The sequence below is a fragment of the Amia ocellicauda genome, chromosome 15, assembly GCF_036373705.1.
Source record: "Amia ocellicauda isolate fAmiCal2 chromosome 15, fAmiCal2.hap1, whole genome shotgun sequence".
Classification (NCBI taxonomy): Eukaryota; Metazoa; Chordata; class Actinopteri; order Amiiformes; family Amiidae; genus Amia; species Amia ocellicauda.
In genome coordinates, this window is record NC_089864.1 from 18,480,048 (window position 1) to 18,492,004 (window position 11,957).

Consider the following 11,957-nt stretch of genomic DNA (forward strand, 5'->3'; position numbering starts at 1 on the left):
AGATGCTTTTCAAAGCCATTGTGAACAAGAAAGAAAACACACTATTGTATTTAACCCTGGAACTCCCAGAGGATTGTATTGCTGGTTGGCAGTAGTAGGTGGATAAAAGGGCAAGGAAGAAAGAAAGAAAGGAATAGAAAAGATTCACTCCAAGTACAAGTGAGATCTTAATCTTTGCCATCGACTATAACAAAAGTATGACTATCTAGTAGCAATGAGGCAATTAATTTGCTTTAGCAGAAAGTAATCATAATTACTCAAGTAATAACAAAACAAGATATATGAGAATTTCTCAATCTTTTGTTTTACTTGAGTCAGTGTATCTGAAATGATTTGTTAATCAATTTTAACACCAGTAGTCAATCAATCAGAGAGAGAGAAAGTTATTCAGTCAGATGCACATAGTCCATGTTATGATAATTCCATTAAGTCTGAAAAATGTAAAACAAAGTAATTGGAATACCCACAGGAACACAGAACTAGTGTGATGATGTAATTAAGCAATAACTCATTAGCCAGTTTCCATGTTTTGTACTTTGGAGGTTCTGTGATAAAATGATTGGCATATGTAATTGTTTATTTATTTATTAATGCAAATCACATGTAAAGTAGCCCATGTAGTTAATGGAGAAACGAATGTAATTACTTTTTGGTCACTTCATAGTCTTACAAAAAGTATTAGGTGCTGAGAGAGAGTTCAATTATCTGCTTTACTCGTGTGACTTTATTTAGTCCATAAATGTAGAATTGATACAGTTTAATCCGGTCTTATCTCACTGAGAAACTGAAATAAAAACATGTATTTGACCAAATTAGGCACTTTCGGCATAAGAGTATGGGTACCTCCTTTTAGGTGCTTGTTTTTATCAGCTGATTAGTTTTGACAGTCTGTTTCTTGTTTTTGTTTTTCCATCTGGCAGCAACACAACTTGTTGGGCAACCACAACAGAGCTACCCAAGAAACCTCAATTCAGTATGCATAGCTTTCCTTTATTTAAAAAAGTAAAAAAATAAAATAAAATAAAGAGCACTTGGTATTTATTTACCATTGATGTTGCTATACCACCAGCATTCAGCACAAAATAAAGTTTTTTCCCCAAAATCTAAAGAAAAGCCTGGGCCTTGGTTGCCAAGTCCCAGATTTGTTCAACATTATGAATTTAGAGGAATTAAGCTATAAAGATACATCTGTGTCACATAATCTCATTTAATAAATTGAGCAATTGCTTATTTGAGTTCATTGCCTAGAAGCTTAACAGCTTAGATATGTTCTTGTCAATACATCCCAATTTCAGGTCTTTGAAAATCGGTTGATAACGTTTTCCTTGATCTTTAATGTGCAAACAATAGACAGTTTAAGCATTTTAATGACAGATGATATATGATGGCTACATCCTATTACAAATTAGGATCATCTAAAATGTGCATTATCACAACTGTACAATCCTACAAGTGGATTTGTCTTCTGTTCAGTCATTACTGATAAAAAAGAGTCTATTCTATTACTGATTGATGAAGATTTGTCATTTTCAGAGTGAGTATTTGTTTCATTGCAAAATAGATATGAAAAGCCGGAGAGGCAGGTCTTGCATTCAGGATGTCTATTTTATCAGCAGCTCTATAGTTGTTTTTTTAGGGGGTATTGTACCTTAGCCAAATGTACATTCACACTTTTTTTGGTTTAATTTAGGTTTTTTTAGGCAACTCATTAAAGGCTGGAATTTCTCCATACACAAGACTGTTGTTAATGAAGTGTTTAAACATTTCAAACTTCACTGTTGCACTGTATTTTCTATAGACATACCGGTTCTCCAACCAAAGCCATTGGCGCCAACTGTACAGCTGTAAAAACAATTATTTCATATTACCCATTTCACAATCTTAACATCATTTCATTTTTTGAACGAGGATTTATGCTCACTGTAGTCTCAGACTCTGGAGGCCTTAAAGATTAACAGATAGACATGATAAGACCGTTCCTCTGGGCCAATGGAGTTTGGATTACACCTGTAATAATTTGCTGAAGAAATGTCAGGAAAGGGTGTGAAGGATTAATTTAGTGTAGAAAATAATCTCGAGACTCGGCATTGAAGTAAACACATTTAAATAATCTGCTCTTCATGTTGATGAATGGTCAAGGGTGATATGAAATGAATCACTCACCAGCAAGGATGAATACAAATTTCGTTTTGTGAAACGCCTTCCTCTGCTAGAACTGGACAATGCAAAGATCATGTGCTATATAAAAGTTGTTTTGCTTTGTTTTTTGTAAGAGGCACCACACCCGCCAGAATACCTCTGGGATGAACTGGAATGCCATATTACAAAGCGACCGCTCACTGTGCTGCAAGGCATTGTATTGAATCTGTCAAAAGGCATATAGAAGTTTAGGCCAATGCCCTATTAAATAAATTCTGTCTCTCATGATTTACACCAACATTTTTGGTAATATATAACCCTTACACCACTGTATGCATAATATACCGGAGATCTGTAAACATCACAGATTGTTTCAGCCAAACTGATTTACACATCTGAATGGTCATGCTCATGAAAAAGTACAGAATTATAGATATTCAGTTGATAATCACTTAGCATTCAAGTGCATGATCAATAAAGTTTAATAGGATATTAATGTAATACACAACAAGGCCAAAAGTATATGGACACCCCTTCTAATTAGTGGATTGGCTATTTCAGCCACACCCATTGCTGGCAGATACAAAATCAAGAACACAGCCATGCAGTCTCCTTAGACAAACACTGGCAGTAGAATGGGCCGTACTGCTCAGTGACTTTAAACATGGCACCGTCATAGGATGCCACCTTTCCAACAAGTCAGTTCATCAAATTTCTGCCCTGCTAGAGCTGCCCTGGTCAACTGTCAGTGCTGTTATTGTGGAGCCACACAAGCCCACAGAACAGGACTGTCAAGTGCTGAAGCGCATAGCGTGTCAAAATCATCTGTCCTCGGTTGCAACAATCTCTGCCGAGTTCCAAACTGTCTCTGGAAGCAACATCAGCAAAATAACTGTTCATCAGGAGCTTCATGAAGTGGGTTTCCATGGCCGAGCAGCCGCACACAAGCCTAAGATCACCATGCGCAATGCCAAGCACTGGACTCTGGAGCAGTGGAGACATGTTCTCTGGAGTGACGGATCACGCTTCACCATCTTGCAGTCCAACAGATGAATCTGAGTAACCTGCCCGAATGCATAGTGCCAACTGTAAAGTTTGGTGGAGGAGGAATAATGGTCTGGGTCTGTTTTTCTTGGTTCGGGTCCCTTAGTTCCACTGACGGGAAATCTTAATGCTACAGCATACAATGACATTTTAGACGATTTTGCACTCCCAACTTTGTGGCAACAGTTTGGGGAAGCCCTTTCCTGTTTCCATGACAATGCCCCCGTGCACAAAGCAGGTCCATACAGAAATGGTTTGTCGAGTTCGGTGTTGAAGAACTTGACGGGCCCCCACAGAGCCCTGACCTCAACCCCATCCAACACCTTTGCGATGAATTGGAACGCAGACTGTGAGCCAAAACATCGCCCAACATCAGTGTCCGACCTCACTGATGCTCTTGTGACTGAAGAGAAGCAAATCCCCCAGCAATGTTCCAACATCTAGTAGAAAGCCTTCTCAGAAGAGTGGAGGCTGTTATAGCAGCAAAGAGGGGACCAACTCCATATTAATGCCCATGATTCTGGAATGAGATGTTTGACAAGTAGTTGTCTGCATACTTTTGGCCATGTAGTGTATCTATACCTATACCAGAAAGTTAAAAAATGGTTCAGCCATCTAAAGTGGAAGTATCAAATCAAAAAGCCACATTATAGGGAATATTTTGCCTCCACTTGCCTCAAGTTGCCTGAGCTAGTTTTTAATGTCTTTTTTGTTTTAATGTTCACAAAGTTTTTGATACAAATATTAAATTAACATGCTATTGATCTTGAATTATCAAGTAGTTGAATGTTAATTGATTATCATTTGAATATGTATTTAATGTTAAATTGGGCCATGCAATCTAAACAATACTGCTTAGATAACCCCTGACTGAGTAAAATCTTTGAAGTTAAAATGTTTAAATTAGATGCAATCTATAATGTTGACCTAAGGAATCCATTACTTGTCTCTAATCAAATTCGTTCAGTAGACAACAGCTTTGATTTAATCTTTAAAGTCAACTATAATAATATCCTTTTCCATCACAAATTATTCTACTGTATAGCATCCGAATAAAGCTGTGTAACATCCTCTTTGTCTTGAATATAAAGGTAACCTGATCTCAAATCTGACCTAAATAAGGAATTACAGAGCAGTCAGAAGGGAACCATAGGGAAAGGCATCTGAAATGCACTGACCCTGATCTAGACAGTGAAACAACACTTATCTAATGCAAGCATATTGCTGTGTTCCTCACATGCCACCTGGCCCTCACTGTGTATTTTTCTTAACTGTCTTTGCAAGATGTTCAGGAAAAAAGAACAGGAAGCAAATCAAGAGCTGCATGCCAAACAGGATAAAAGGAAATTACAAAGACACGCAAAGAGAATAAAAGATCTTCAGTGTAAAATGAAGACACTAAAAAAATAGGTATTTAAAATAATATATATATATATATATATATATATATATACACACACACAAATCATTACAATTTTAATGTATTTATCGTTGGAACTCTCTTTTGCTCTTTGAACAGGCCAGCAACACTGTAAGCTACATTAGACTAATCTTTCACTCTTGGGAGATAAAAAGTATATGAATTTTGAACTGATGAGAGCAGGATGTGCAGCAGACGTTATTAGTATCTGTTACATTGTGAGTAAATGTTTGGATTGTTTTGATGTAAAGATGGAAAATAATACAGTGTGGTTTCCAGGCCAGTTTCATTGTGTCAACTTGCCAAAGCAGCAGTCCATGTAACATCATTTTGGATTTGATTTTCTAATGAATCCATGTTGTAAGCGTTGATTACTCAATGCCTTTAGTTTTAATCTGAACCATTGGCTAGTTATAGAATATTCTATGCTTTTGGATGAGAAGATTAGTGGAAATCATACAATTATCCTTTGTAAAGACATTTTAAAGGCTTTCTGTAAAATTAAATTAGTGTCATATTGTTGGCCAAGAAAGCTGAATGCTGATATGAAAAGTTTAGTAAGCAAACTGGATTGTAAACTTGAAATGTAAGCACTTAAATTGAAAGCTTACAGTTTGTAATATCAAAGGATTTATTTTCCGTTCACAAGAATGGACAAAACCTGACATTGTTGTTTGCAAAAATATATTCATCACCCTAGTGTAATCTAGAATGGAGAGATGATGCAAGCATGTGTCGGAAGCTGTGTACCCTAAATTAATAGTCTGTATTGATTCATGGGTTAATCTCCTGGAACTATAGGTATCAGACGCATGTTCTCATGGTTCTTTTCACATTAAAAAAACAACTGATGAATGTTAGGGAATTACACACTGTCATTTATTTATCTTTGTCTCTATAGACTAGTAATTTGGATTTTGTTTTGCACTTTGTAATTTGCTTTCTGCCTCATTTTATACCACCTGTCTGTAAAGGATCACGATTGCATGATTACAGAGTCTTCTTCAAGTGTGTATGGCAAACTCTTATTTGTGTTATATATAGAGAGAGACTTTCAAAAAAGGAGAATATATAAATATATAAGGAATATATAAAGAACTATAATTCAGTTATATTAACATGAGTTAAGGGTGAATGCTTTCTCTTTTCCAGGAAAGCAAGTAGGATTAATTAGGTTGTAATACAATTGCACCAGTAAAGAATCATTACCTTGGTTCCATTGTCTGACAAGATATTTTTTTACTGACTTTTTGTTCTCCACATAAGAGAAACATTTTATTGTTTTGTTTATGTGATCCCATATTTCCATTTCCCACTCATTTGGTAGGGTAGGTAAGCTAAGTAACAGGCATGGTTAATTTTAAGTATTGTAGCTTTCCATCAATGACTAAGAAAGACACTCGCCAATTCATCCAACTAAGGCCATGTCTGAAGAAGACAGATGGAGGTTGTTTCCTCGTGCATCCTCAGCAGCTCTGTTTAGGAGCGGTATTCATCCTATTGATGCTGTGATCTGTGGAGGACAGTACATCAATCACAGACAACCCTATTTACTACTGTGTTAATACTCGCAGCTGTGATCCATACCTGCCAACACTTTACAAATGAAATGGATCATGTGTGTGTGTGCTCCTTACATGGTCCTATCAACAAAAAAGGGACAAAACAGGCTTTTAGATGAGGATTTCCAATCAAACCACAGATATTTCAGTTGGTGTCAACAGTAGTTTAAGCCTAGCAAAATAAGACATTTAATATGTGCTAGTTTGTGAGATTTTACATTGCAATACTTACCAGCATTAAATTATGAATTAAGAAAGTTAATTGCATACATACAAACTGGTGACAAATTAAAGGAAAAAACAATATCAAGTAACTGGAACAGTACTGGAGGGATGAACACCATTCTTCCAAAAGATATTCCCTCATTTGGGGTTTTGATGATGGTGGTGGAGAGCGCTGTCTAACACGTCGGTCCAAAATCTCCCATAGGTGTTCAATTGGGTTGAGATCTGGTGACTATGAAGGCCATAGCATATGATTCACATCATTTTCATATTCATCACACCATTCAGTGAGCCCTCATGCCCTGTGGATGGGGGCATTTCATCCTGGAAGAGACCACTCCCATCAGGATAGAAATGTTTAATCATAGGATAAAGGTGATCACTCTTGTAATGATTTGAATAACTTTGTAATGATTTGTAATGATTTGCAGTAAGGGGACAAGTGGACCAAAACCATGCCAGGAAAATGTCCCCCGCAGCATAACAGAGCCTTTTATACATGCCACAGAGCATGATAGGATGTTAATTGCTTAATTATATCATACAGTACACCTGTTTGGAGGCATCTACATTTGTTACGTTCCTCCACTCATTTATTCAGGTTTTTCCTTTAATTTGTCACCTTTAATATGTTGGAGACCATGAAAATGTATATTTATTACCTCGCAAGTTAACAAAAACTAATTAAGCATACCTATTCAAACTGATATCTAGATTTCTAATTATTTAAAATTGTTACAAATGTTAAAGAGTGAGTGGTCCTTCCTCCCTATACTATATTAGTTTGTTTTCCTTCTGAATACATCTTCAATATAATATACAATTTTTTCTGGTCACTTTCCAAATTGAAACCAATATTATTATTATTATTATTATTATTATTATTATTATTATTATTATTATTATTATTATTATTATTGTCATTTAGCTGACGCTCTTAATAGGTTTTGAATTATTGGTATCTTTGAAGCATTCAATTTAAAGCCCCATAATTTTGTTTTATGATCAGATTTCTGATTAAAGTCTTTTGTGACTGACATCAAGAAACTGACAACAATAATAATAATAATAATAATAATAATAATAATAATAATAATAATATACTTTAACTGGTTTAACACAGTTTAAGGGTCTAACAGTTAAATGATGCGCTTTGTGTGCGTGCAAACTGCATATAATCAGTATCACAAGTTAAGGATTAATTTTGCATGTGGAGTATATTCAAATTTTACCAAAAATGATGTAAGTGAGTAGTTCCAGAACTCAAATGTTAACCTGAGGCAACTTAATGTAGACAGCTGTGCTAAAACCCATAGGATGTTTCATCTGGAACGTAACGGGCTGGTTTCACAGACCCAAATTAGCACTAGTCTTGGACTATCTAATGTTATTTTAGGTAGAGAAGTCCTAGACTAGTGCAAATCGAAGTCTGTGCAACCAGCCAAAAGAGTTATCCCTGTAATCCAACATTAAACAAAGTAATTAAAAGACTTAGCTATTGAATCTTCCCAGGCTAAAACAAGGACTCGAGCAATTATTAGAAAACATTGGGAATGCTTTGTTTGTTTATTATGATTAAAACAATTCCATAAATATACAGGACTATATTTTAAATTAGTCTATTTGTTTATCCAAATTCCCTAAACCTTGCAGCTTATTTTTTAATGTATTGGAAAAACGAAATTAGAAAATATCTGGATGTTTCTAAAGCATACAATCCCGCTCCAAGTTCTTTGATAACTAGATTTAAGTCAGGTTATTATCCATCAAGTAGCAGTGCCCTCTAGTGGAATATTAGGACATTTGTTTCTGCACAGGATTGTATATAAAAGCAATTAAAGTTGGATATTTTTATTTTTGTTAATTTCTGACAGAAGATCTACATTTACTGCATTTAGGCACATCTGACCTAAAAGTGCTAGAACACCAAAACTAAATACATACCTATTTACATACATAAATAAATACATTTAACATGAAGACTAAACTGATAGAATGCCAATATATTTAATCATGTAACATCAACTACTGTATGTACAATCCTCAATAGCTTTATTTAGGTAAAAATGACTCTTCAGTCCATTAAACCTTTGCCCCATTAATTGTGAGATCTGGAAGACCAGACAAAAAGCTGATGAAAAAGCATCGCCTAACCTTTGATGTCGATGTTCAGCATTTACTGTAGTGGAACAGATCTTTACAACAGCTGTATTCTTTGTTTAATCAAAATATGAAACCCAGTACCTTGCCCAGTATGAATACTCACATAGCCAAAGTACGATTACTGGAAATGTCAAGATCTTTCTGAAATATGTCTAAATAAATAGTATTTGGAGTTCTTATTTTCTTTCACAATTCAGTGCTCTCTGTGTATACCATCCAGTTAATCATTATCAATCACTGGAAAGTACCTGGAATTAATGGATTGCACAGAGATCTTTAGATGAAGCTTGTCTGAAGGGTGTTGTCGAGTCTCGACAGCACAATTAACTTGCTAGTGATAAATACATTCAACAGGCCACTGAAACCCCGTCACGCTGCTGTAGTCAGATACCACTAGAGCAGTATATGGGCACATATAAACTTTAAATGCTGACATTAAAAAGTGCTCTGACTCGCCACCCTTGAAAGATCTGTGAAAGAAATGTCATATGAAAGACCGTAATTCCAGAAACAAGTGTGTGTATTACAGCCATCTTCTCCCCACAGTGTGTGAATGAAAGATGCATCTAGGAGGTTGACAGTCATGACAAACATGAACCGTTTACTTCTGAAAATGATGCTATATGGATCTGGTTTGATTGTGTGGGAGGATTGTCTTATTAATGCATAACTAATTACTCAGTATTCAAGGAGCAGGGCTGGCGCAAGAATTGGTGCCACCCAAGGCAAACTGTCTTCCTGGGCAACCACCCCACAGTTCCACCAATGGTATCACCAGCCCCGGCGAGGAGATATTACTTTAGGAGCCTGTCATCATTTATGTTATTTACTTAAAAAACTAGAAGGTTAATAACAAAAAACGTCTGCTGCTGCAAATGCTAATGTTAAAATTATACCCAAGGAACATAGCTTTGTCCTTAGTTATTAAACTGAATGCTAGTTGTTGACACGCATATAGGATATGATATATTTTTATTTTGACACCTGAATGCCTTGTCAAACTTGAGCACCTGACTCTGCTAATTGAAACAGAGAAGCCGTTGGGCAGCTTTATATTGTTTTGACTATAAAAAGTTGATTTGTGGAGGCCCCAAATGACCAATAATAATGAAACCTCTCCTAAGCAGCTGTTTACCAATGAGTGACTAATACTACCCGGTCTTTCTCCACGTATAAATACAATGCCAGTTATGGAAATCGGTTATTAAGGTCAATTCAATGTATCTTATAAAAAAGAAAGTTTGGAATTCAAGTCAGCATTCCACATATTTGAACTTCAAATAGGCAAATCAACAAATGGCCTTGACTATATTATGCTGTCTAACTTTCCTCTTGTGTTAATCCTCTTAACCCAATCTTTTGGGTTTCATCTTAACACACTTTGTATAATACACATCTCCCTTAAAATACTATAGGAAAAGTTCTTGCGATTTATTTAATTCTGGCTGTGTGTGGGTGTGCATGTATTCTAAGGTTATTACTTATTTTAAACTGGTATGGAAGTATTAACAAAATTTAGATGTGATTTTAATAATAGTATGGAAGAAACCAGCATGAATCTATATATTCACTTGTGTTTAATTTTCCTATCTTGAACTTGCTCATAATATGTATTTAGGACAGCCAGCCTTTTTCAGTATTCTGGGATGTGCCCACAAACTTCCATGCAACTGAATTAATATCTAAACACAAATAGTTCCAATGAGAATATAAAGTGAAAGATAAATGAATCCTGGGTGGTCCTGCTGAAAGTCAGTGAAGTAACCTATGTCTCCAGTGAAAGCAGTTTAGCTGTTTCAAGCCCATTCATTTGCTCCATTTGAATTACAGGGCATTAAAGAGAGGAAATGAAGGCTTAAGACAGAATCTTACCATGACTGCTGCATATGCAGGGTATTTTAGGAATACAAATAATAAGCGAGAAGAAAGAAAGAACGAAAGAAAAACTAAAAAGAGAAACAAAATTCAAAAACAGAAAGCAGAACATAAACCATTTCAGAGGCTTAACAAGAAAACAATGTGGGCAATTATTTTAATTTTTAATGTTTAAAGCACTTTTGAACATTATATCTACCTCCAGCTTAACCTATGTCAGCTTACTATCTTAAGTATAACAGTCTATCCAATTTCATATTTTTTCAGACTTATGACACCTCCACATAGATTACATAGTATCTTAAATAATATATGAATGTATCAATAGTTACCCATGTCGCCGAAATAAAAAAATAGCTACCAAGGGTCAAAAACAGCCAAGGTGCTTCATGAAGATGGGTGGCACACTGCTGTGGAAGTCCGTGTCTTTGTACAAGATTTATTTTCTGTTGACACACAGACGAAACAGTTGAAAGTTAAGTTTATAAATAACATTAAATTCATCCAATTCCTAAGCAATCATTTCAATGCAACATATGGGATAGTTTGAATTGTTTGAGACCTACTGTAAAACATCTGCAAATCTAATACTTTGTCTCCCCCTACTGTACAAAAGTCCACTATACCATTTTTACCTCACAAGAAATAAACTTTCCATGTGTGCACATTTTACACAGATTGCCTACTCCATAGAAAATGAATTACATGGACAGTGTGCAGTTTGCCCAAAAGGAAAATCAGAACGATCCATTGCCCCAGTGTTTTGGCAATACATCTTACCTCAGGGCAAACAGATTCACATTAATGTTGCTGCTAATATGCAATACTACCTAAAGGTGATGTGCACATACTGTAAACAGTCTATAGGTAAACTGTTCTGACATAAAATGGCTTATTAATAGAAGAGCATTCAAATCTTAAAAAACACAACGAAGTGGCCATCCAACCAACCAATGATCATCCAAATCCGTTGAGCTCTTCCATCACACAATGTCCTCCAGCCATGTTTAGAAAGATATTCATGTCCCTGAAGTGGATACCTGACTGCCATTGTTCATCACACTAATGTCAAATCTGTGCCAGTTTGAACAAGTGAAAGTGACTGACTTTAACCACTTCTTTCTGGACTTTTAAATACTGTGATTGCTTCCCTAACCCTTGCCTTATTTTACTCTTTCCTACTCATCTGACTTCATTTCAAGAACCAATTTACAGACAATTCTAAGGATTTTTAGGAGTGTGATTTTGAAATACTGCCACTCGGTCATCTGCCACGTGGCTCAAAAACTTTAACACGCACGATTTATTTTATTGATTCCTGTTTGTTCTGCACTGCCAGTGACCACATTTCTGCTTTTATCTCTTTTATAAATGATTTAATCTTGCCCTCAATTCTTTATTGATGTCACTGCCAATTCCTATTCTTATTCCTATACACCCTGGGTAAGGATGGATAATATATAATAATAATATCCTTTTTCATATTCATCAGATTTGTATTACATGAAAACAGTGTCGTTTTGAAAGAT